Below are 27,019 nucleotides of genomic sequence, written 5' to 3'. Positions count from 1 at the left end.
TTCCCGTGAAGCCTGCAGTAAAGCGTTGTGGGTGTTTGTTTACTTGATTTTTCAGTCAAAGATGTATCACTGGTCCACCAGAGAGCGCTGTTGGTTAAGATGATTGAGCTGTTTTGGTACGGTGCGATTTAGCAAAATGAATGCATATGAAAACAGACAATGTTGGTTACGTGGGGTTAGATTGAGAGCAGGGTGCTTTTGTGTTTCGGTCCAGTTTAATAATAATAATAATAATAATAATAATAATGATAATACCCGGTATTATTAATGTGAATAAGCTTCAGTCAAGTAAGAAGAAAGAAGAAAGGCTTTGTGGATAATGAAAACAATGTCGTAGAAACGCAGACTGTATGGAACTGTATGTACAGGTCTGATTGAATGGCATAAAAGTGACCCAATGAGAGTTTGGAGTTTTCCTTTCGGCCAATAGGAGCATTCGTATCATCCGTTCACGTATCAGTTTAACCACGGGTCTGTCAGGTTTGTTCACCAGCACGCTCCGGTTTCTTCACAGACTCATCAGCCGAAAGCTGCACTTAGATCACGTCATTAGACATATAAAAGGCCGTGAAACATGCATATCTTAAGAATTATAATAAAAAGTTTTCCAGAGCGTTTTTCACAAGGATAATCATTTACAATTTCAAAGTATCAACCCCAAACCGCCGATAGTGTTGTTTAAATTATTTTACATTCATTAATAAATTCTTAAATACTAAAAAACATGCCAGCGAGTATGATGTATGTATAACTACTATGACTTATGATGATACAGAATTTTTTCTTGCGGGTTACCAGGCCCAATGGTATCAGGAAGGTCAGTATAGCTAAGCTAAAAAGACTTAGAGGGGATAACTACTGCTCTCGTACTAAATGAGTGGTAAATGGACTTAAACGGATTGGTTATAGAATAGCAGTGTGCATAGAGGCACACACCGAGGTTCTGTAGGTAATTCTGTGAAGCTGCAGGTGTTTAATTATCACAGGGATTCCCCCCCTCTCAATAAGTGTCGCAAAATAGCTCACATCAGGGTCAGACAACACGAACTCGTGCGCCTGCGCGACAAAGTCTGTCTGAACTATTTTGTCATAAACAAGTGCTTCCACTTACTGATGCGAGCCAACCGGCGTAAACGTGTCTAGGAACATGTACCACGCGAGCTGGCAATGGGTTTTTATAAAGACAGAAAAACGAGTGCACCCAACGCCCGTACTCCATTTCCTTTTCGTGGTCCTCCAACTATATAATGGAGCGTTGTCTCAGGCGTTTGAAACTGTGACACATGGGCCGCCACGTTGGGGCACGTCTCAAGCTTGGACAGAAGGGTGGATAGGGTGGTTGGGCTGATCCAAAATGGCGTCGTTTTCAAAGTGCACTGCAAAGGTATCCGCCTACAGCATCGTAGCCAATCAGAGCTCGCGTTTCATCCGCGACTCGTTTCCGTGCCGAGCGTCCCCGCACACTGTATGCTAAGGCCGCTCGAAAACCGCTCGAATGGTTTGGCGGAGAGGATTAAAGCGAAACAAAAATAACATCTTTTGATGGCTTATATTTACCCAAGCTAGCCTCGAGCTACATAGGTGGACCGTTAAAGGTCCGTAGTTTTTGGAGAAGATGAAATAGCAACGCTGTAAACGAATTCTCGTGGATATTTTAGTGTTTTTTCTGTGGACGTCTGTTTGTTGGTCTACACGATTTTAACAAGCTAGCGCTAGCCTCGACTCGAATGAGCTGCGATGGTCGTCGCAAATTTATGCGGATGTCTCCGGAGCAGTGTATAGTGAACCGACGGCGACAAATGGGACCATCCAGCATCGGCGGAAAACACCACGGCGTAGACTAAACGTTAAAGATTCAGTAACTGGTTGAAATTGTGGGAATCAGACAGAGGTAGGTGTGCTTTTACTCTCCCTGCAAAGCTAACATGGCAACAACAACAAACTGACTCCTGCTGTCCCCGAGATTAACCCGTTATTATGGTGTGAATGTGCAATGTTTTCGTGCATTTACTCTTTTTGACCAGCGCTTTGACATTGTATCGCCATTGAACTACATGTACTTTTGTTTTTTTCCTCTTAAAATATTAAGAATTACTTCTCAAGTGCAGCTTTATTGAGGGGTTATCCTCTTCATCCCCCCTCCCAAGTGATCCGAGTTTGAAAGAAGGAATCCCTTCTCTTAGATACACATTGAGAAATCGTCTACACTCTGAAGCAAAATTTATTTAGTTGTGGTGAATCATTTTTTGAGCTTGATGTGATTGTCAATGTGTTGACTCTTTAAAATTAAGTCTAAATATCTTAGTCAGCAGCCAATACTGCAAACATTGGTACCCCATGCCCACGTGTGGCATTACTAACAGAGTAGCGCTGTGCGTGTGTTTTTGAAAGGTTTTTGCAAGCAAAGGTGGTTTGATGTAAACTGTCCGCGGTCTTTAGGCTAATAATTGGCTTATTTGTATATTTATGCTTTAAGACTAAGGGGCACCTTTATATCCCAGACAATAATTAACATGACATTACTCAAGAGAGTGCACCAGTAACATCCAAATGTTGACCTATTTTCAAAAGGCACAGTAGCATTGCTCGTTTAGCTGGTGACCTAACGCAATACTGGTCTTCCAGCTTTTCCAGTTAGGTTAGCGTCTTAATTCTCTAGCTCTTATGCATTTGGATATGCTTTGGATTTGTACAACCCTGTGTGTAAACAAAGCAATGAAAGACATAGTCAAAGCTGAAACCAGTGAAGAGGATTTGTTTATGCATTGCGGGTCCACAGGCTGCCCGGATTTTATCACTACGTGCTTGCATACAGTTTGGAGCCTAACCGTATGAATGGATAACTATCTAAATTGGCAGTGTCGGTTCAGTGGAACACCCCCCTTCCCACCTCCTTTAAAAAATATGAAGGAAAGACACAACATGGTGGGGTTTGAGGAAATTGAATATGGAGGAGAAGCTTGCCACTTTGGTGCAGTACCAGTGCTGAGGAAAACACTGCAGTGCCGTTGGTGGTGTTTTATACCAAGATACTGAGTGTTGAAGCTTGTTGGGGCGTTCATGTTGACTACACTGCAGAGGCAGTGATGCATATCTCTGTCTCCCTTGAGCTTGCGTAGGTTCTGTTTGTCTGTGCTATAGTTAAAGCCTCAGTTCCTTTGCTGTTACAGCACAGACTGTTCATGTCCACATGAAGATGGTGATGTGCAGGATTTATGTGTGAAATTTGTGCCTTAGCAGAAATGTAAACAAATTTGGTCTCCAGTAGATCTGGGCGATAAAGATCATTGAAATACGAGCAATAGAAATCACGGACAACATGAAAAGCCAGGGACAATGCTGAACCAGTCATGTGGCTGAAATAGAGTTACGTCCACATCAGGTTAGGTTGACACACAGAGCATAGGATGTGCAGCGAGCAGCAACTCATGTGCTATTGTTTGGGCTACTGCAACTATACACACTAGCACATTAGGAGCGCTTGGCGAGATAAAATGCAAAATTATTACAGAAAACTGTTAATGAAAATCCAGTTAACAGTGTTACTGAAGTGGCACCCCAATGGACATAGACTAAGGGTCAAAAGATGAGGGTACGATTGAAAAGAAGAGTTAGAACAAACTGCCAGCTGCGTTGTTTCCACAAAGGCAGTTAACACAAGCGATTGCTTTTACCCTCTGAAGCATTGCCATCCTTCAGAGTACGCACAATACATTCCAGACTATTTCTTCCATACCATTTCTGTCATATCATGAATGCTTACTTTATTGTAAAAGACGCAATGACAGAAAGTGCAGTTGAAAATGTTGGATTTAAGTAGCTGATTCAATTAACTAACCCTAGTTAACATTTCTCTTGAGCAGCACTTTACCAGCTCTACACGGAGTGCAGAGCTGGTAAAGTGAATGTTGAATGAGTCATACTTTGCTAACATGTTGGATTTTTGGTCACGTTGCATGTAGAGCTGGGCGATATACGATTTTTTCATATCACGATATGTTTTTTTCATTTCAGGCGATAACGATATCTATCACGATATAAGCCAAATAACTATATTTGTAAGATTTAAATGTGCCGTTGCTCACAAGTAAAATGTGAAATAATCAGCAGCTTGTTTTTATTTAAATATTTATTTCCCATAATAAGTTCATCCATTAAGCGGCCGCGAATGGATGGATGAAGTTCAGCAGGGTAGATGTACTTAAGGAACATGAGACTTTTTCAGATAAATAAAGGCAAATATTGCAAACTACACAAAAGGCAGCCGCTAAAGCGTTTAAGTTTCAAAATAGAACAAACGAAACAGACTAAATTGTCAATTCCACTTAGAAACAAAATATTAATTCTAAAAATAAATCTTAGTTTGTTTTACAGAAGAACAGACAAAACTGACTAACTTTTGTCAAAATCAAATAAACTGAGAACTAAAAGGAAATTCTCAATCTCTCCTTGTTGTATAGCTGAGCTTTTCAAACAGTTTTAACAGTTACTTTAGTCTGACAAAAGCAGAATGACGAATTAGCGCTTCCAGTCAGAGACTGAGGCTACGTTCACACGTACACGGGTATTTTTGAAAACGGAGATTTTCCGTTTTCGTTTTAAAAAAGAATCCCGTCCACACATAAAGGCAGAAATGAAGGAAAACGCTGCTATGAACATGCCAAAGCAGCAGGTGGCGCTAGATTCCTAACCGTGCAGAAATGTTGGCCAATCAGAAGTCTAGAAGCCTCGGTGGGAAAAAGTAAACAAAGCTGGGGCATAGAAGCAGAACCGAGTCGTATGTGTGGAGGGACAGTAACTGTGTGTATATGTAAGCATTTAAACACTGCAGAGAGTAGAATTAACAGTAACAGTATTGTAGAAATTCATTTCACCGAAACAATAACGTGGCGCACAGTGTGACGCATGCACCAGTTTATTGTATTTCCAGACTTGCTTTCGGCACAATTTACAGTGCACGCTACTCTGTTTTTTGTCAGACTTGAAATAGCCGAAATACCTTCACACTACGGAACTTCTATGGCTCTTCCGTTCGACAATCTCTCCGGCATTGGAACCATCATCTGTTTTCTCTTCGGTAACCTTCGGTCACGCTCGGTTGATTTCCCTAGTCGGCACACTCATTTCCTCCATTACCCGGGCTGTACGGTGGCTGGCTGCTTCCCAAACAAATACACATGTGCGGCTTGGCACTTGTGCTGTACGTAACAAGTCACACGACGTGACGCTGCGGCTGTGATTGGTTTGGCTCTGCGCTACTTAATTTGGATTGGCTGACCTTTTTTTTTTTTTTTTTTTTTTTTTTTTAAGAGGACAAGAGCGGCGAGGTCTATCGCGATAGTTTAATTTCTCTATCGAGTAAAAGTTATATCGCGATACATATCGTTATCGTTCTATCGCCCAGCTCTAGTTGCACGTCTGATCCATGTATGAGCCTCACTGCCCATTTCATTGAGACACTATTGCACTTCTCGTGCCTTTAAGAAATGTATGTGTATATGTTTTTGCCTTGGAGCATAGGCAGACCATCATTCAGTGACTTTGTCAGTTTTGTGTATGTTCTCCTTTGTTTCCTTGTGAACTTTGATTTGTACATTTGATTTGTATTTGAATTTTTTGTTCAAAGATATTAGTGATAACTGCCATCCTGGTTGAATTCAGCTGAATTGCATGTCCCGTCTGGTTCCCCTTACTGATGCCTCTGTTTCTAAAATTGCTACCAAGGAAACAAGACATATACTCTCACTGTAACAGGAAGTGGAGTTTTGCTGGGCTTTGATAAGTTATGAGCCTGGATTCAGGCAGGCTGACTTCTGTGATTTTGCTCTTCTGCTGCCCAAGAGTAGTTTTCATGTCTGAGAATAATCTCAAGGGTCCCCCAAAATGTAGAAAATAATTTTGCCTGTGTGTCCATCCCCACTAATCCATTTTCATTTTAAGCCCTAGTTTGTTGCTTGTTTTCCACTAGCATTCTCATTACTGTGGCGTTTTGGGACCAATAAAATGGAGCTTTCTGCTGACCCAGTTTTAAAACTCTGGGCTTGTGTTTTGGTCTGGACAGACAGATACTTAAACTTGTGAAAAGGCCACCACAGATGAGCACCTTCCCTTCTGACAGCGATTTATCAAAGTCATCCTAGAAGCAATTCTCGCCACTCAACAGCCATCTTGTTAACAAATTTGGGCAGTTATTTTGATGCCCCTTTTTATAATTGTAGAACAAGTCTGAGCTCTTATTTTCAGTAGTCACTGGAACAAAATCAGAATGTACAGAATCCCCTGCTCATACAGATTTCAATTCACTCTAAAATAAGAATTGAAGAGCTGTTCCTTTTTTCCCCCTCACGTAAGATATGCATGTACTTGTATGTGTATGTTGTGATGCTGACTGTATGCAGTTTCTCAGTCAGCATCTCTGGCTAATCCCATTAGAACACTTGAACCACATGCCTTGATTCTTTCTGGTTACAGATTTAATTGATCAAGTGATAAGGGCACTCTGTTATATCTTTACGATGAGTAGATGTGGCCTCCAACACATAGCTGACACTTGTAAATCTGCTGTGCGTAACTGCAAGTTTATCAACTGGAATTGGCTCATGTGATTTCCAGCTTGGATGCTGATTGGCTCTTTTCCTGTTACAGAATTCTCCTATAGAGTCATGAACGTTTGCGTGCCATGTCTCTGATCCTGTCAATTAGGGCTGCACGATTAATTATTAGAAAATCTCGATTCATACTTATGTGCGATCTCATTTCCAAATGACAACGATAAATTTTTTTAAAAAAAGACGACGACGATGATTGTACCGCATTTTGATCCGGGACGTAATCTGCATGAAAACAAGCGCTCACTCTTCCTGCTCAACAAATGACAAGGGCGGAGCCTTATACCACGTGATACAGAAGCTGCGCCGTGTGATGCTAAAATTAGCAGGGGAAAAAAACAACGGAGAGCACGTCAGGGATGATGAGAAAGTGACAGGAGAAAATCCGTCCCGGTCAACCACCCAAACATCAATAACAGGAACCTTACAGCGCTTCCCTATACACGTCGAACTCCCGCAGGCACAAAGAAATTACGGAGGCTATCACTTATCACCTGACCAAACATATGGCTCCCATCAACACTGTGCAAAACCAGGGATTTAGGAAAATGATCAACACCCTCGACAAATGCTACACTGTGCCGTCCCGCAACTATTTTTCTATTGTTGCACTACCTGCTCTATACACACAGTGTCGAGCAACGGTGGAGACGGAATTTCAAGCAGTACAACAACAAAACGTGAGACATTTGTTGTTTTTAGGTTTATTTATTGTTTTTATGTTCAGTCTCAACTGTTACGAAGTTGATGTGGAGTTAATAAGTGCAATAAATATTTATACTAGAAAAGAAAATCGTGAGAGAATCGTGATCTCAATTCTAAGCCAAAAAATCGTGATTCTCATTTTATGCAAAATTGTGCAGCCCTACTGTCAATTACAAATTTAAGTTAACCGGGCGATCGTGGCTCAAGAGTTAGGAGTTCGCCTTGTAATCGGAAGGTTGCCAGTTCGAGCCCCGGCTTGGACAGTCTCGGTCGTTGTGTCCTTGGGCAAAACACTTCACCTGTTGCCTACTGGTGGTGGTCAGAGGGCCCGGTGGCGCCAGTGTCCGGCAGCCTCGCCTCTGTCAGTGCGCCTCAGGGTGGCTGTGGCTACAATGTAGCTTGCCATCACCAGTGTGCGAATGTGTGTGTGAATGGGTGGATGACTGGATGTGTAAAGCGCTTTGGGGTCCTTAGGGACTAGTAAAGCGCTATATAAATACAGGCCATTTAAACTTAAGCCATCTCATACATACACATTTAATAGCTTTATCTTCTTGGTGTGGTTACTTTTCACATTGTTAATAATAATACTGTCACTACCATTATTTCCATTAGGCATGCACCAGTTCAACTTCTTTCTTTCCAGTATGACACTAAAACATTGGCTTAGAGCATCTGCTGATTTGAAGAGTTAAATAGTAAGCCGTGGTCTTCATTGTGGGGAACAGACTGGTAATTGATCTTTTATGTTTCACAGGGTATCAGTATAAAATGTACCAGATAAATACATCCAAGAATACATTTATTCATTTGGTATTTATTTGTAAAATAATAAATAACACAGTGACAAAAGCAAAAACAAAACCTACAGTATCTAACATTTAAGACGAGTGTGTATTTAGGATATTGTGCTTTTTATAGTTCTGTTAGTGAGTTTCTGTGAATGCACCTCGCACAATAATGTAACACAAACTTGCACAACATACTCAGGATGCATGTTGGCAGGAGAAGAGTGAAGTGAATTAATTCCATGTTATTTTATCATAATTGTAAAAACATCTTTTTTAACAAGTATCACACAAAGAGCATAATGAGTGAGAGACGCCAACAGCCTATACATCAACATCATCTTCACTTTTCAGTCATTGCAGCGCACTTGAATAGTGCGGTTATATCAAACAACAATGCAAACATAAAGAGTTGCTGCTGGCATACCATCTTGAAAGTGACAAAGCTTTTACCTTCCCCCATGCTAGCAGCTTATCCACCACTGCTGACAAGAATGTTGCATGAACATGAATATCTATCTCAGCTTTTTTGGTCTGGTTTTGACCAATACCTGCTCCAAATTACTACGTCCCTAGTTGCTTCGGAAGCTCATGTTGTGTTCTGACAGCACGATTGCCTTAAATTTGTGTGTTACCTGATTTATAAAAACACTCATGCACAGTGTTTGCGATTAATCGTGTGTTGTGTGTTCACGGGCAGTTTGTGTAGACAGAGATTATCTGAAACTTTGCTTAAACACTTGTCTGGACAGAGATTAGTGTCGATGCAACCTTACTCAACCTCTGAGGTGTACGGATATCGGCCAGCTGTTAAGCATGTTGTAAACCTTAGTGCTCTGTTTTTCCTCTTCAGTCTTCTGTCTCATTCAAAGATGGACTACCTTTGTTTTGTTTTGTTTTTTGTTGTTTTTTGTTAATGATGAAAAGCTGGTATGAAGGTGAACAAGTCGATGTATTATGCACAAACAACAGAATGGCAAGGAAGAGAACAAGACCTGCTTGATTGCTCTGTTTGGCTGGCTTGACAGTAGCTGTTGCACAGGACAGACAACCAGGCTATTATTGTTAGCAAATCAAGTGATAACCCGTCAGAAGTACAGAATAATGAATTATGCTTAGTTATCAAGAAAACTCAAGCTAAGTAAAGGTAAAATGCAGCGACAGTTGTTCAGTAGCCCTTATGCTTAAAAATATGACTGAGTACTAATAACTATTCAGCAACATGCTTTACTATATTCCTTTAAATGACTGCGGTGGTTTGCAGGTTGTTATTGTGCGTGTTTACTAATTGACCCTGCAAATCTATTTAACTGCTCAATTTCAGTTTTGTCTTTTTAGAGAAGCTGTACTGAACATGTACTTATTGAAATTAATTGTGTGTGTATACCGTGCTTTTTTTTTTTTTTTTTATTGGGTTTTTTGTTTTGGTTTTTTTTTGGGGGGGGGGGTTGTAGGGGGTTTTGTGTGTGTGTGTGTTGTGTTTTATTTTTATTTTTTTGAACATTTGACAAAATTTGACCTATAGTTTTGGGTAGAGTGATTATAGTACACTTTAAATTTATAGGATTATGTTGTGTACAGCAGTATAAGTTTGTGGCGCTGATTCTATTTTTTGTAGAAAGTGGTGTATGACTGTTATTTCAATAGAATATATGGCTAAATTTCACATTTGTTTATGTAAGGGGTTGTCTTAAAAAAATGTTGTGATATTTACACCGTTGCCAACATTTATGTGTGCAGCATTGAGGGGAAAAAAAGAGTGGTCGTGTGTTTTCTGCTCTCATGTGTTATATAATAATGCAATTCAAAGGTGCCTGGCGCAGTGTTGCAGTACTCTTTGCAGATCCATCTTTAGCTGAAATGGAAGGATAAAACAGTTGTGTTGGTCGTAAGAGAGAAAAGAAGCCTTTAGCTGCAACTCGAGCACTCACTCTGCCTGCCTTCTGTCAATGCAGCGTCTCCCCTCCCCCTCTTGTACTGAGAGTGTGGTCCTTTTAGGTAAACAAGCATGGCTACTCCTATTTCTTGCATCTGCCTGTCTGCCCCCCCCCTTTCTTCATGTTTAGTTTTTTTCTCTTCCTCCCTGTTTGAGTTGTGTAAATCTTTTATAGCTGCTCTGTTCTAACAGTACAATCTCAGTGGATACTCAAATGGCATCGGAAGCCCTTTGAAATTCAGTCTAGTCCTTTGCCCCCTCCTCTGTCCTCGAAGCGAAATGGAACAAAATGGCGGGCCCCAATGCTGCTGTTTCCCTCAGGGACTGTAGAGCCTCGTTTCAGGTTTTAGAAGGTCCTGATGGTTGATGGAGTCTTTAACTCGTGTTAGATTCTGCTTACTTGCTAGCCTTCCGCTGCAGCACTTTTGATAATATTTTCTCTTCCCTGAGTCTCTGCACATCAAAGGGGAAAGGTTTTCTACTCTGGCATGCTACTACTTCTCCAGAAATGTTTTTTTTTTTTCCCCCCACAGACTTGGCTTTTGATCTTTCTGATCGAAGCTTGAAAATGGAATATTTTTCAGTCTTATTTTCCAGGGAAACCTATTGATATGCTAAATTATAATTTTTAGACATGCAGAAAATGTCAAAACTTTTATCACACAGTAGTATACTCCAGGGTTCGATTTATTTAGAGGTCATAAATGCCGTATGGCGTGAGCTGACCTATGCCCTTGGATAGTTTGCCTTCTAGCTAAGATATCTGTAGGTGCGTAGGCCAATGTTTAGTCACACTTTTAGTTCCATTCTGATTGACTCCAAAGAGGCTCAGGTACAAAGTAAACCTAATGTTTGTACGAGCATGTCTTCATAGTTTCATTTTTATGTTTTTCTAGATATGCTACTGTTCACATTCTTCATATGACTCCACGTGTGTCTTAAGGAATAATTAATAGTTGAAAGTCTTGGCTATAAAAAGCTTCATCTCATTTGTCCATTCAAACTGAAAGTGTCTGAATTGGTAACACTATTAGGCAAATGGCTGCATTCTCCAATCTGGGCAGGCATGAATTAGGGGTGTTGTAAATCTGGAGACAACAGTTGGTGTTTGAGTGTACGGATGAGCAGTAGACTGCATGGAATGATGTATTATCCATATGTGGGGTTGGAAATGTCCTGAGGTTAGTCGGCCAGGTCTCTAAGCTAATGGCGCAGACAGTCTGTGTGATGCGTCCCTCTGGGCACCGCTGTCCTGGTCTGTTCAGATTGTCTCTGACACATGGGGAAAAGACATGACAGGGTGCTTATCTGATCTCTCACCTTCTATGTTTCTCCCTTCTAATTTACAGATTATTTTAAATGGCTTTTCCATGTCCTTCCAGAGCTTAAATGATGCATTTGTGGTTTTAAACCCTCTGAAAAGCTGTGTTTTCTCAGTCAAAGGCTTTTGTGAATGCCATTAGCTCTTTAAATGGCTTTTGTGTAAATCACTGTTTTAAAGATGATTTGTCAGAGCCGTTGGTGCTGCCTGTAATGTGGTTCTTCTGTACAGATGTACACTTGGAAGTTGGTGGCTTCTGCATAGACAAGCCAGTGTGGTCATAGCAAATTGGCAGGCATGCAGCCGTCTGCACGAAGCCTAATGTGGACCTTCTCAAGAGTTATGTTACCCAGACCAAAGTGGAACCTTTCATACTTAGAAACGTATAATACACCACTGTACTGCTGAGCTTGCAATATACCAGTGTAAGCACAGTGGAACAGAGAAGAGGAGAGAAACTATTTGGATTTGCTGTGCAAATTCCCATCAGTGTTCAAAGTTGTGTTGACAGCCTTCTCTTTCTACATGACATATTAATAGAAGAATCATGCCACACTGATTGTAAGCACTCTATATGAAAGACATTTTGGGTCTGTTCCTTTCTGTTCTCTGCAGTGATCTTGTTTTTTGTCTGTTACTTACCTTTGTCATCTTCTGATAAAATAAAATATGTTTTGGTTTTATTGCCGAGTTGAGAAATGGTTTCATTCTGACAACAATTATGCTCAGAGGCCCACAGCTATATCAGCTTTCTGCTGTCCTGTAGTGCCCTCTTTATTTTGGGACTAAGCTATAAGCTTAGACTTGGGTAAGGGGGTTAGGACAATGTGCTGAGTGGGGGAGGGTAGAGTGGGGTGGCCTGGCTGAATCTCAATCACAGAGACCCTTTCGCAGGAGCAGTGCTGGCCTTTTGATGGGCCAGCTGCAGCCATTCATGCGCCCATTTACATTGAAATGCAACAACAGGAAGGGGGGAGGGGATGGCTGCAGGGAGATGGGCCTCTGCGGCTGTGCCGGTGGGATGTGAATGAAAAGTAAAGGCAAACCTAAATACCAGAGAGACAAGATCTGCTCGTATACATGCATCCATTATCCCCCGCCCCTACCCCCAATGCTGCGGGGTAGTATATGTAACACAAAGGGTCTGAGCACCCTTTTTGACTAGTACAAGCATTTTCACAACTCTGCTGTTTTCTGTCTTTACAATCAGGCTGGTTTCTATAAAGAGCTTGTGATTCTCGACACTGTCCATGTTACATGTTACTCTTCTCTTCACCTATTGTTAATGTTGTTGTACTTTGCCTTCTTCATGTTTTGTTTTGGGTTTTTTTTTGGTAATTGCCTTCAGTTGTGTGACATACTTTGTCAAAGCTTATTTATGGATCCTGCATGGGCCATGAAGTTTCAAGTTCTTGTTTCTGGCTTGCTGTAATGGAGGTCATTGCTCTATTGGTAGAAGAGGCCTGGTCCATTATTCATTAGGGGCTTCAGACATAAACTGTAGTTCAGACAAATGAGGCCACTGTGTCAACACTGTGTCAGTTCCTCTAGCTTTCCAGGATAACTTGGATGTCCTCGTAGTTGTGCATGTGACACTGTTGAAGGATATTGGGGGAATGTGTTAAAGCCATGCTTAGACTGGCCGTAGCATTGCATCAAAAACTGCAGGCTTTTCAGTCTGAAGCATGAAAAAAACACAGATGAAAGCCTGAACTCTTTCTCACAGCGCACTGTAACATCCTCTAATAAATATACATCATTGGCCTTTCATATATGTTTAACTGCACATTTATTGGGGAGAGACCTACTCACGATTATTCAAATGAATAAATTATATGCATTTGTACAATGGTTCTGTTATTTACAAAAGAGTTACTTATCCCTATTTAAGGTACTCTGCTAATTTTACACCCGAGACCAAATTTAGAACATTTTGTGGACATTTCCTGTTCGGTAAAACCTTTATTGTGACTTTGTTGAACTGGTACATGAAGGCTGTTAGTGAAGCTCTTAACAGTTAACAGCTAGGACAAGTGAGAAGAGGTCACGTGTACGGGACAGTACATAAACTACATATGTCTGGAGCTTATCATGAAAGTTTGGGGAGGTAGAACGATAACACAACTTTGTCACTTTCTGTTTTGTGCAATCTCACATAACCACATTTCTATTGTCCACGTGTTTGCAGCTGAAGGTGCACCCACAGGGTTTGTAAACCATACATGACACACAGGCTGGCGAGAAGGAAAAAGGACAAAGCTGCTGCTGTAGACAAAGTCACTTTTTATGATGACTTAATTCTAAAATATACCAGAAATACAAGTTATTTTTGTCAGTATTGACATTCACAAGGAGGCAGTTCCTCCATAGAGGGAAATTTTTTTTGTTGAGGTTTGTTGGTTTGTCTCTGTTACTTTCTGGATAAATGGAAAAGCTAGCAGACCCATTGATACGTAACCTAGTGTAGAGGTTAAACATGAGAAATAAAAGAACCCCATTAAACCGTGGTAAGGATCCAGATTACTTTCATTATAATTAGGACATAATGTGCTGGGCAGACAGCCATTTTTTTTAAAATGTTTGACAAAGGCCTTTTGTCCTTGATTAATTATTTGGTCTGTAGGACAGATTTAGGGTGACTGTAGGTGGTTCAAAACTGCTTCCATTTGAAAATGATTGAGGCTGCTGCGCACCGCTCTTCAAGTGCTGCAGAATATATTTTAATCCTTCCTGAGATCTGTATGTTGAGACCACCCAGTCTCACAGGAACATTTCTCTCAACCTCATGGCTTCATTCTTAGCCTGACATATGCCATAAACTCTAGATATCTAGACAACCTTTCCAGAGTATTTTAGTCAAACACAGTCCACTCAAGTTGTAGAAGTATCTCAAGTCCTATTTGCAAAAGTAGGATGCACCGTAATGGTCACAACAAAGAGCAAATTTTAATCCACGTGATATAGTTTCTTATGTACTGAGTTTCATTTAACATAAACTCAAATTCCCCCAAATCCCATTTCTCTGTTATCAGCCAATCCTGACATTAATGCCCTGCAGTTTGGCCAAAAAACTGAAACTGTTGCTCATTCTCCAGTAGTGAATTAAGTAGCAAGGGGTTTTCCCGCCTTAAAATGTCCCTTTGGGGGGAAGGGGTGACTGGTTACTGTAGTTAATATGATTGCCTATTATGCTGCAGACACAGAGCACAAAAATATTATGGAACATATATTTGTAACCTGATTGACATAAAGCTGTGCACTTTTAGGGGGTTTACATTTTTAACATATTCTAAACAAAAGTCAATTATACTGAAGTACATAACAAATCTGATTCATTTTTTTATTTCAACATTTTAAGTGTAGAGGGAATTATCTTTTGGGGCTAACAAAAAAATTCCCTGAAACCAGTAGCTAATGTGTTTAACCCAGCTGTCATCAAGCAATGGAAAATCACATCATCTCAGTCAGCCTGCAACAGGGACTTTCCCTGCTGAATATGTGGCAGCTCAGAGCAGTTTCTTAAAGCTACAGGCTAACATGTGTTTGGCTCTCAGACTGGGCTTGTACGTCCGCATTGTATTTCTGTGTCACACACTGTGATACTTCATAGATGTTTGTTTTTTGCCCAAAAAGGAAGCAGTCTAAATGAGAAGTGGAAAACAGGAGAACAGGAAATGTATAAGGCATTTGAAGTTGGTCTGGAGCAGCCATTAATCTTTCCAGCATTCGCTGTGTTTGTCTTCCAAAGCCTGAAACAGTCGCAGATCTGTGATTGGATGACTGCAGTTAACCAGAGACTGATCCTTTTTTTTTTTTTTTTATGCTAAAACCTTCTGTCCTATAAATATACTACCGTGTGTGTGTGTGTGTGTGTGTGTGTGTGTGTGTGTGTGTGTGCGCGCGCGCGCGCGTGTGTGAGAGACTGTGTCACTCATACTCCCTGCATTGAATCTTTTTATAGAAACGGCAGCTAGCAGTGTAATCTCTGGTGTGGATGTAGGGCAGTCTTTTATTCCTCCTCATTACTTATGCAAAGCCAGTTTTCACCCACAATCAGAGCTTAGTCTGTTTTGAATGTACAGTTTTTTTTTTTTTTAGAGAAAGGTGTTGGAGGAGGACCACATTAGTGCTTTAAAGTTTCAGCACTTGTACTAGAAATTGTGCATGTGTGCGATCGTGTTGCTTCTCCCTTTAATATAATTCTAAAACCTATTGCCTCATTTTCCAATGCATAATTATCTTGCAGGATTCTGTTTACATTTGTTTTGTGAGCACAGCACAGTTTTGTGGGATTTTGAACTGCAACCCCCCCCCCCCAAATTACATTCATCCTCCAACAAGCACCTCTAAGACATGTAGCAAAATATGTTTTTTTTTTTTGTTTGTTTTTTTTATTTAGCAAGCGAGCTCTCAAGGCTTTGATATTGATGCCAAACCCTTAATTGTTTTTAAATCTTAAATCTTTAAATCTCCAGAACTTCTAATGTGCTTCTATTTGTGCCTGTTTAATTTCCTGCAATTTTTGTCAGAAACTATTGATACTTCAGAGTGTCATTATAACCGGTAAGCTTTTGGGATCATTAGACGTTGTTATATATGTTAAAAGAGTGTTTGCAGAAGGATATAAAAAATAAACTTATCAATATCAATATCCTGCGGCATATTTTTATTTTTGGAATCTAGCTTTGCATACTTCGTTGTTCAAAATCATGCTTAAAGGTAGAGGTCCTCTGTTCATCCTTTGTCTGAAACAAAACATATTAGCTTCCTTTAAGCTGTCTATCTTCTGATTGGTTGCACCTTGCAAACAAAAGGTTTGAACAGTGAATGGATGGAGCTGCTGTGCTTAGAGAGAGCTGTGTGCTTTTGTCATTAGGGATATCCTGTCTTACTGGTATTAAATCAAAGAGTAGAAAGAGAAACTCTGAAAGTAAGGGTTTAGATTAGTCTAAACCATGAGATTTATTATTTATAACTTGTACATACACACACCTTACTATTTGACAATGGCAATTTAATTGCATGTAAATAATGACAGAAAATAATGAAAAGCATAGGAAATTCATTTTAAAGCTAGTGAGTGTTTTCTTTTTTTTTTCTTTTTTATGGTCGCTTCTCTGGGGTTTTGGTCCTTCAGAATAAATAAAGGTTTAATGTCTTGCTTGCCTCCTTTGCCATGCCAGCGTAACGTAATTTTCCTCAATTCGATTGTTGATTTGTACTTGTATGGATATGCTCTTCATGTAGCCATTTGCCACAAATGCATGCTTGTCATACTCACGTGCAACATATCTGTTTAATTTCATCATATTGCCCTCTGTGATTCCTGGATAGATGATATTGTCTGCTGAACTCAGCCCCGCTGTGCGCTGTTATGCTGCTCTCTCACACATTTGGCTCGACTCCACTCATGTCCTCTTGCTTTCCACATCCCAGCCCTCTGTTCTCTCCCCTCTCTCCAGCTTCCACTTTGCCTCAGCCACCATTTCCTTCGCATTTCAGAGCCCAGAAATATGCTTGCACACTGCATCCTCACATGCTCATCTACCCTCTCTCTGACAGTCTCCTCCCCCATCTCCACCTCTATGCAGTAGCCTTGGTTCCTCAGGAAGCACTGTGTGCAGGAGGCTAAGGGCGTTGAACCTAACTGTTTGCCTTGTTTCCTACCATGACAACAGTCGATAGTAAATTATAAGCACACACCAACAGGATTAATTTACAGGAATGCAAGTCAAAAGGCTGGTGGATTTCGATGTCGAAGCATAGGCACTATATAAAACTTAGGGTAAAGCTGACTGTTTCATTTTTACTGAGCATAATATAATCAGAATGTAAGTATAAAGAGTTGCCCAAGAGCAGTTAAAGGTTTCTGCATTTCTTGACTTTTATATTTCTACAGGATGAGTATGTGTCTTGTTTTCTTAAAATCAATTACCTTTGCTTCATATAGGGAGCTTTAGGTAGAAAGATTTGTGTGAAGTGAGGGGAACAATTTTCACTCGCGTACAAGTGCACCTTGATAAATAAAATGCTGTGTTGTAATACTGCCGTTGCTGTTCTCTTGGTGATGTATTAATAGTATTTTTTTTGAGTATTAAATGGCCACTATCCAAACTGCTGTGTTTTTCTGCTCTAGTGAGTGCATGGCAGTCATACCTCCACAGAAAGAGTGGAGAGAGTTAGTAGCTTGGTTTTCATCCATGAGATTAAAGTGCTCTGCAGCAACCTCATGTGCAATTTGTCTTCTTGCGTCTTAGGAGTAAGAGAAGGAAAAAAAATACACAATGCTCGTGGGGTGTATGTGTTCATGATCTATATCCTTTATCGGGATACTGCGTGTTGTCATAGCATTTTTAGCTTCAGTGACAGATCTTTAGAGGGTAGTATTTGCTTAACAGAAGCATATATAGCCAGAGACTAATGTAGCTGTTTCTTCCACGCTTTCCAGTAGTTTCCCTGCTTTAACACATACACACTGTGTGTTGGTGCTTAGACAGCTTCCTAATGGGAACAAAATGGGAAATCTAAGAGAAACACAGTGTTTGTGTGTGGCTGCATAGGGATGCTGCCAGTAAACTCATCAGAACATGTTGAAAGTCTGAAATGGCTTCTTGTGAATTGTGTGGTTTTGTGCGGTTACTCTTACCAGTATATAAACTAGGACGTGTCTTCATACCTGTTTTCACTCATGATTCTTGTTTCACTCACATGTAGCACACAACAGGAGATGCTTCCTATCAGACCTAATCTGATATCTAATACTGAAAATGCTCCATGATGAGTGTTCATCTTCTAACTTACAATAACCTGGGTTACTAGGCATTCATTGAAATGCATGTTGGTTGGTCTAATCCTGATTCAAAAATCTGACTGGGTATTGCCAGTAATGTGGGCCAGTCTGTTGACTCAAGTTCTATGTCGTTCCTTGTTTACTTCGTCACATGTCAGATGCAGCTCATGGGAGGGCTAATGAAGCATAGAGGAAGCTAACAGCAAAGAGGCAGCAGATTAGAGATATTTCGTTCCTGCTTCACCAACTTTTATTTCTATGTTTGCAAAAGTTTTTTAGTTAACTGCAAACTGTGGGAACGTCAAAGGGGTCATGAATAAAAAGCTCCAGCGATGATGCCTTGGCTTCTCTTAGTCTCTTCAGTCAGATATTTTAATAGGCAGATGCTTTTAGTACTAATTGGGAAGCTTTTATTAATAGTATAGTTTTAATATAATGTGTATGTTTTGTTTGTTAAGTAAAAGATGTAGAGAATTGCTGTACATTTTAAAATACATGTCTAATTATAAAGTTTAACTTACAAAACTTACAGCATTCACATATGCTGTGGCCCTTTGTATGTACTCGGTATGTCCATACGATATTCAGACTCTTTTACTACATTTTCAAGCATGTTTGGAGTCTATGTAGCCAATGCTGTTATGCTACATACTGTCAAACTCAGAAATCCCTTCTTTCTACTAGCACATATATCTGATGAAAGGCTGCAGAATTAAAGCACTTCTAAATGGGATGATTCTTTTTGATACACCCCTTAATCTCACTATTGCAGTATTTTAGCTCCACAATTTTGTTTGTGTGTCTGTGTAAGTACTTGATGACTATGACTTGTAGAGTTGTTTTGACTTTTGACTGTGTTCTGATGTATTATTTTTCTAATAAATACAAATTTAGTTCTTGCGTATTTTTTGGATGTCTTTATTTGCTACAGGCTTTTGCGTTTAAGTCAAGCCTGATGTTATCTTAAGGCACTTTCACATAGGATGCGGCCATCTAGGGCTGTGCGATATGACCAAAATCTCATATCCCGATATAAAACCTCTATGGACATTGGCATTTTTACATGCTCTGTTGTAGGGCTGGGCGATATATCGAGTTTTTTAAAAATATCAATATATTTTCATACGAGATAGAAGATATGACAATATCCTTTATATCGATATAGTCTATGTTACGTTATAATTATACTTGTGGAGCCACAAGTTTGCCTCTCTTTCGTCCACTTTTGTCTCTACGCAACGTTACTCGGCCTCGCGTCTCCTTCACTGAATACAACTCCCCCTCCCCCATAGCTTCACCTGCAGGCAGCGACCAGATGGACACGGCAAATCTCCGTTAGCGAGTTGTGGGGCTGGATGGCGTCAACGTGTTAGCGAGCTAACCGCGCTAACGAGCTAACCACGCTAACGACATGCAGCCCACAGGGGCTGCACGGCCTAAAATCCTTTCATTTTCTCAAAAGTTGACAGCGCGCCTTATGCATGAATTCTGGTTGTGCTTACTGACCGCGAACCGATCTTAGGTGGTACACGGCGCTCAGCAATCTGTCAAAAAAATGTTTTACGACTTTGGTAAGCTACGGACCTGCAGCGCTTCATTGATTGTCGGAGCATTACGGCTACCGTAGTCTGGAGCCTCGCAGAGTGATACGTACTGTGCTTCGACGTAATATTACCGTATTGTGTGTGTATAAGGACCATAAATGGCACCTGTTAAGAGACATGGTTACGAAGCGGATTTCAAACTCAAGGGTGTCAGTCACGCAGTAGACGTTGGGAACAGAGCAGCTGTGAAATCTGTCTTTGTTATTATGCTCAGCATCTGTTAGTTTACATTTTGACTGCACAATTATGAGCTTTTTGTTATGCACAAAAACAACATTGTTTTCTTTTATTTATGGACCATGATTATTTAATAAATGCTGATAATTTATTTTTGAGTAATTTCTTCATGTAAATCTATGCTGTATGAAAATAAAAATGCCTGTGTGACATCTGGGACACAGGGTGACTAAGAACTCTTTTTGTTCTTAACTTATGGCTTTAAAAAAATATCGAGATATATATCTTAAATCGCCACCCAGCTAAAAAATATCGAGATATGAATTTTGGGTCATATCGCCCAGCCCTACTCTGTTGTCAGTTAATGTGTAGGTTTTAGTGCATTTGACAATGGCTCATGTCAGCTATGTGGATGATAATAATAATTCTATCACACATCAATGCTGCAATCAATGCTGCAGTTCTGTACTGTCCAATAATTGTTCTTATCATGTTATCTGCATCTTCTAGAGAGGCATGCTGTTTTATGGAGAACAGACTGTGCGTTTAAAGAAATCCATTTAATAACCGTGTGTAGAACTGGCAAGCTGGCTTTGTAGCTGGATATTTGATTTAGTGTATGTGTTGAGACAATGTGTGTCAGCTGGAGATATTTATTAAATGCCTGCTTTTTTACTGGCTAAGAAATGTGTGGGTGAGCGGATGGCTGCAGGCTTTTAGAACCAGCACAGTTGACTCGTTCTGTGGTGTTAGAGCATGTGCGGGTGTTTATGTACCATGTGCTGCTACTCCTCCATTTCCAATATTCATAGAGCTCTGTCTTTCACTGAAACCATGGCAACAGAAAATGACAAATGGCAGAACTGTGGAAATGCTCAGGTTGTGTGCGAGGCTTAATGGCTGAGCAAGCTTTCTCGGTTTAAACATTTTTTTTTTTTTTTTTGTGTAAACTGCATCAGTGAACACCATGGCTGGCCTTTTCCTACTCTACAATCCTATTGTTTAACACGAGCGGCACAATAAATACATTTTTCATTTTGCAGTCCCATATCTTAGCTCTTTTAGTTTAGTATGTTTGCAGACAGCAGTGTGTGTAGTCCATCAGACATTGCAGTGCAATTTTCGGCTTTGTGCGTCTTTTGAAAAAGGCGAGCAGGAAATATTTGTGTTAAACTAGCCTATAGCTTTAAGTGAGGAAAAGCCATTTCTAATAAATGGAACAAAAATATTTCAGATGAACAAATAGTAAAATGCTGGTTTTCATATTACAGACTATAGATTTAGTGTGATGTGTAATGTGATCTTATTGTATGTGTTTGCAATAGAAGGATCGTGTGTGTGTGTGTGTGTGTGTGTGTGTGTGTGTGTCTGAAATTTTAAGCTTAAGGAAGTTGGTCCTATGAAAACCCCCTTTTAAATGGCATTCCATATCAATCACATGATATGAAGAAAGGAAGAGAAGAAACAAGTGTAGCGTAGTTGGAATGTACTGATGGAGAGAATGGGTCTGAAAGGCACTGCTGTTTTTGGCAGTTTTTTCTGGAGCATCAACCAGTGCCTCTGCTGTAAAATAGGACAGTGGCAGGCCAGCAAATCCACCCACTCCAGCCTACACCATGTTGACACCGATGTGCAGGTTTATATTGCAAAATATAGCAAGGGTTCTTAGAAGAAAACGTGTTTTGGATTTAACGTATTTGAAATCCGTCACTGTGTGAAATGGATGTATGTGACCATGACTCCCTACAGCACCTGTTTGCAATGTTGTTATGATTTTGGCAGCTGTATATTAAGAAATTATTAGGAACATAAGACTTTCCTTGCTCCTCATTTTCATGTCTTTAACTACTGAACTCTAGTAATGTTTAGTATTCATTCTGACTGCAAAAAGTGGCTATTTTTAGCTTTAGATTGGACAAATCTTGCTCAGTCTACTTTTGTCACACCCACACTTATAACATATGAGCACAAGTTGCATGCTCTTTTATTTTTCTCCTTTGTTTATATGGATCCCTGTGATGATTAACCAGTTGAAATCCCGTGGATGTTTCACCTAGTGAGATAAGATTGTCCTCTGCCGTAATCTTTGCTCTCGTGATGAGACCTTGGATTCTATTTTAATTTTTAAAAAGCACCTCTGAAATATGAATTTCACAGCTATAGTGCTTTCATTGCGGTCCTTCATTTTAATTCTGTCTATATTAGATAAAAGGCTCACTGGAAATGATCGGTTTTTACAGTAAAACGAGAAGCATTCTTTTTCTGAAGACCACCCTGTATATGCCCTAGCTGTATATTGAGAACACATGCAACACATCTCGAGTCCAGCATTTGAAAAGATGTATTTTGAATGTGAGGATTTTTTTCCCTCAGTCCAGAGAGCTTGTTACCTTGACAACAGCAGTGGAGCCGTAGTGAAGGGAGCTGAGCGTGCGAGCGTGTGAGCTGAGCTTGCCGCGGCATGGCTGTGCCGAACAAACAAGCGCTGTCGCTAACTGTGTCACGAGTGCTGCTGCTGCTGCTGCCTTCTCATTGCAGCCCTTCTCCCCCTCCCCTCACTCCTCTTCTTTCTTTTGAAATCAGGCTTTTATATAGCTGGTTTGTTGTTCAGCTGGTATCCACCCTTCACAGCCCTCCAACAGACTCTCCTTCTTATGTTTTCTAAAGAAGCAGTTTGTCCCAACTCCCTGCTTCCTTATTCACCCACTTATTCTGTTTATTTTTCCTCCGTTCTTCCATGCTGAAGCATGAGTGTATGTGGTGTTTATATTTTTTTATTTATTCATTTATTTTTTAAATAAAGCTTCAAATGATGGTGTATGCATTGGTGGCTCGTGCTGGAGATGTGTAGGATCGCTGTGCTCTGGTCCCTCCCTGCAGAAACCAGCCTTTATCAATAATGTAGATGTTTTTGAAGAGGAGATGTGCGGTGTGCATCTCTTTTTCTCTCTCCTCCCCTTGGCCCATCCTCCCTCCCCACAGCTGTCTACCCACACCCTCCAGTATCAGGTTTCCCCTCCAGTGTTTGCGCATAGAGGAGCAGATGACTGAATCTAATTAGTTAAAATATTACAATAAGGCCTGATACCTGATCCTTTGACATACTGCAGGCTGAACCCGGGCTGTTCTGCTGAGCTGCTGTTGCTTCATATTGTTTATCTCAAACTCGATATAACCACGGGTTTATCATCAACACCAGGCACCCTTCAGATGCTATTAATGGTTTACATGTGATGTTACGTCCATATGGGGACCCCCACCTCAAGGGCAAAGCAAGACTTTATTTCAGTACAAGCCAATTTTTTTTTTAATTGTTTTTTTTTTTTTTTTTATCAGGTGTGTTTCGGCAAAATGGTGGTTGCAGATAGTTATTCCAGGGTTTCCACCAGAAAAGTCATTAAGGATTGGTGGCTGTGACTGGGAATCAGGGTAGGGTGGGTTGCAATTTAATGTAACATTCAATTACTGTGGCTTTATCCACCCGTGAAACAGTAATTGTGTGCCACTAGGGCTGCCACAAACGATTATTTTGATAGTCGACTAGTCACCGATTATTTTTGCGATTAGTCGACTAATCAGATCATCATCCATTGGACGTAAAACTACAGCTTATTGCACCAGCAGCATCTGCTCTTATATAACTATCATTAGCTTACAGCTTTAAGTGTTTAAGGTCTGTGCTAACTAAAAATAAAGACAAGATGATAGTTTTTTAAATTTTAATGAAATCTGCAGATTGTTTCGGTGAAGTTTAATCAACTCCTTGCTATCTAAAATATAACGGGACACCGGAGTAAATTTTCCAGCATCTCACACTTCTGATAATCAGCTGTCTGCTTGACGTTTATTCAGCTGTGTAAGAACTATAACTTTAATCTCAGCCAAACCGATTTACTCAGGAACAAATAAAATACTAAAAAAAGCCAAACAATAACATTTTAAGTTATCTAAGTGACTTATATATATTTAACCTGACTAGCGAAAGACGGCAGTGGGTTTGAAAACGATCTGCCGGGAGTCCGGTGTTCTCACGGCGCTAGTGAGCCTCGCCCCCGGCTCGCTATCGAGCTAGTGGGTAACAGACGTCTCCGAAAACGTCGGAGCGCTTTTGAAAATATGTGGTGTCTTGATAAACTGAGCAGATATTTGAGGTTTACACAGCTACATTCTCGCCTGAAAATATGTTAAACGTCTATTTTGTGACCCAGAAAGAATAATAAGAGTAACATTAAAACTAACTAGCTGCCGCCATTGTTGGAAACTGGGCTGGGCCGCGCTATGAATTCTGGGACAGAGCTTCTTCTTCTTCGGGGTTTAACGGCAGTTGGCATCCTTGTACATGCAGTGCTGCCATCTTCTGTTTCAGTCCGTTATTACACTCTTAAATCCTACTAATTCCTGCGTCTTTTGGGATCTTACAAAGCTTCAAACGACGCGTCGACTATTAAATTAGTCGTCGACGATTTTGATAGTCGACGTAATCGTGACTAGTCGACTAATCGTGGCAGCCCTATGTGCCACAGACGAAACAGCAGACACACTGGGTGAGAGGGTGACAGAGTTTGTTGGGTTTTTTTTTACCCTTTTCCTGAACTTTGTACAGTGTGGAATTTGTGGATGTACGTGAGCAGATGTCTGTTGAACAGGTAAAACTATATTAGGTTACTAAGTGAAGAGGCTCATCTAATTGTGGCTTTGATTTAAAAAATATTTATATACATGATGCTTAATCATAGTACTTAGTACTTTCAGTTAAATGTACTAATGACTTGCCATTTAGTTTGATCACAGCTCCCTGCAGTATTGCAGCTAAAAGCTAACCCACCCTTATGAACCCTCCTTCTTCGTGAATGGTGGATCATCTAAAGCTGCAAGAATATTTTGGGGACAACTGAAAATAAGGTTTAATTAGATTTACAACATAGGGTAGTTAGTCTAATATTACTGCTTATATACAGACCATTTACCATTTGTCTCTACTGCTCTGCTATTCTCTCTGCAGTGATCCTGAAAATAACCTCACATGAATCTATGTAAAGTACCTACCTAATGTTGGCTTAGCCATAACGGTTCTAGTGTAAGTGGAGTGATTATCCACAAGACGTATGTAAATAAGTGGCCCTCTGGAATAGTGCTGGGCCATATTCCAGAGGCCGTTCATGGTAATACCGGTATAATGTTGGGCAACGATAAGAAAATGAAATATCGCGATAGAATATGGGTAAAACGCACATGTGCAGTGCCTTTGTTTTCATATGCACATGGTGGAAAAAGCGTGCCGGCGACGGAGAATGAGAAGGGCGAAAGCGGATCGGTGAATGAAATGGATGAACCAGAATTGGTTTGTAAAAATGCTGCAACTTCAGTGGTGTGGAACTGGTTTAGCGTTTGTCCGTCAGATACACAACAAAGCACTATTTTTGGTAGCGCATGCTAGCGGGCCGTCGTTATTACCGTGTTTTTTGGAAAATACAGCACACTTAAAATCAATCCTTTGATTTTTCTGAAAATCGACAGTGCCCCTTATAATCCCGTGTGCCCTATGTATGAGTTCTGGTTGTGTTTACTGACCTCGAAACGATTTTATGTGGTACACGGCGCTCGAAAATCTGTCAAATGTTTTAGTACGACTTTGCTAAGCTACAAAGCCGCACCGCTTGATGGATTGTCGGAGCATTACGGCTATCGTAGGCAGGAGCCTGGGGGAGTGATAATATTACCGTATTGTGTGTGTGTGTGTGTGTATAACCTTTTTTTAAGTTTTGTGGATATTATACATGGTTATGCTGAGGATATGTCGGCCAGTTTCCACTGGAAATGCCTTTTGGTTAAACTGTCAGCAAGGAATTTGCATTTGTGCTGTTAAATTTTTATATAACTTTAATGCAGATAAAAACAGCTGCTCGTTTAAGTGAAAATACATTGATGGTGGGGGGCTTTACACTAATAAAGTTGTGGAGTTGTAAAGTATTTTGTCTAGTGTCAATTATATCGTCAGTTATATCATTATCGCAAATTTTCAAATGCATATCGTGATAAATATTTTTGGTCATATCGCCCTGCTCTACTCTGGAAGGACCTTGCTGTTTTTAGTGATTGAAATATTGATCGCATATATCCAAAAATTGTTCGTAGAGTTCTCTTTTTTTGAGACATGAAATGACAGATGGACGAACTGACCTGTTGTTTGTTGGCCATTGTGCTGGAGTTGTTTTGATGTGCAGGTCTCTATACCCAGGGATGCACATAAGTGGTCAGCAGGTGCGCATTCGCTGTCAAAATTAAAGACGCGCACCAGATAAGAAGTTGCAACGTATATTTGCGTACATAAGATTTTCTGGAGGAGGACAGTAGGGCTGCCACGATTTGTCGACTAGTCACGATTACGTCGACTATCAAAATCGTCGACGACTGATTTAATAGTCGACGTGTCGTTTGAAGCTTTGTAAGATCGCAAAAGACGCAGGAATAAGTGGCAGGATTTAAGAGTGTAATAACGGACTGAAACAGAAGATGGCAGCACAGCATGTACAAGGATGCCAGCTGCCGATAAACCCCGAAGAAGAAGAAGCTGTGTCCCAGAATTCATAGCGCAGCCCAGCGCAGTTGTCAACAATGGCGGCAGCTAGTTAGTTTTAACTTTACTCTTATTATTCTTTCTGGGTCACAAAATAAACGTTTAACATATTTTCAGGCGAGAATGTAGCTGTGTAAACCTCAAATATCTGCTCAGTTTATCAAGACACCACATATTTTCAAAAGCGCGCCGACGTTTTCGGAGACGTCTGTTACCCACTAGCTCAATAGCTAGCCGGGGGCTAGGTCACTAGCGCCGTGAGAACACCGGACTCCCGGCAAATTGTTTTCAAACTCACCGCCGTCTTTCGCGACTCAGGTTAAATATATATGAGTCACTTAGATAAATTAAAAATGTTGTTGTTTGGCTTTTTTTTTTTTTTTTTTTTTTTTTTTTTGTATTTTATTTGTTCCTGAGTAAATCGGTTTGGCTGAGATTAAAGTTATAGTTTTTACACAGCTGAATAAACGTCAAGCAGACAGCTGATTATCAGAAGTGTGAGATGCTGGAGAA

The 27,019-nt window shown here is 40.3% G+C and overlaps 1 protein-coding gene across 4 annotated transcripts in view; it reads left to right on the top strand.

Moving 5' to 3' along the window:
* Window positions 1-1,357: 1,357 nt before the first annotated feature.
* ankrd11 (ankyrin repeat domain 11) overlaps window positions 1,358-27,019 on the top strand; it is a 117,787-nt gene continuing 92,125 nt past the window's right edge. For all 4 annotated transcript variants that reach the window (XM_086289132.1, XM_086289140.1, XM_086289148.1 and 1 more), the window contains exon 1: window positions 1,358-1,891. The gene's annotated coding sequence lies outside the window, so the exon portion shown is untranslated. The remainder of the gene's footprint in view (window positions 1,892-27,019) is intronic.

This window comes from Aulonocara sp. 'chitande type north' Nkhata Bay, linkage group LG1, assembly GCF_057382095.1.
Source record: "Aulonocara sp. 'chitande type north' Nkhata Bay isolate Kocher_YH1m ecotype deep benthic linkage group LG1, A_spYH_male_GT1.1, whole genome shotgun sequence".
Lineage (NCBI taxonomy): Eukaryota > Metazoa > Chordata > Actinopteri > Cichliformes > Cichlidae > Aulonocara > Aulonocara sp. 'chitande type north' Nkhata Bay.
This window is presented reverse-complemented; position numbering and strand designations above follow the sequence as displayed.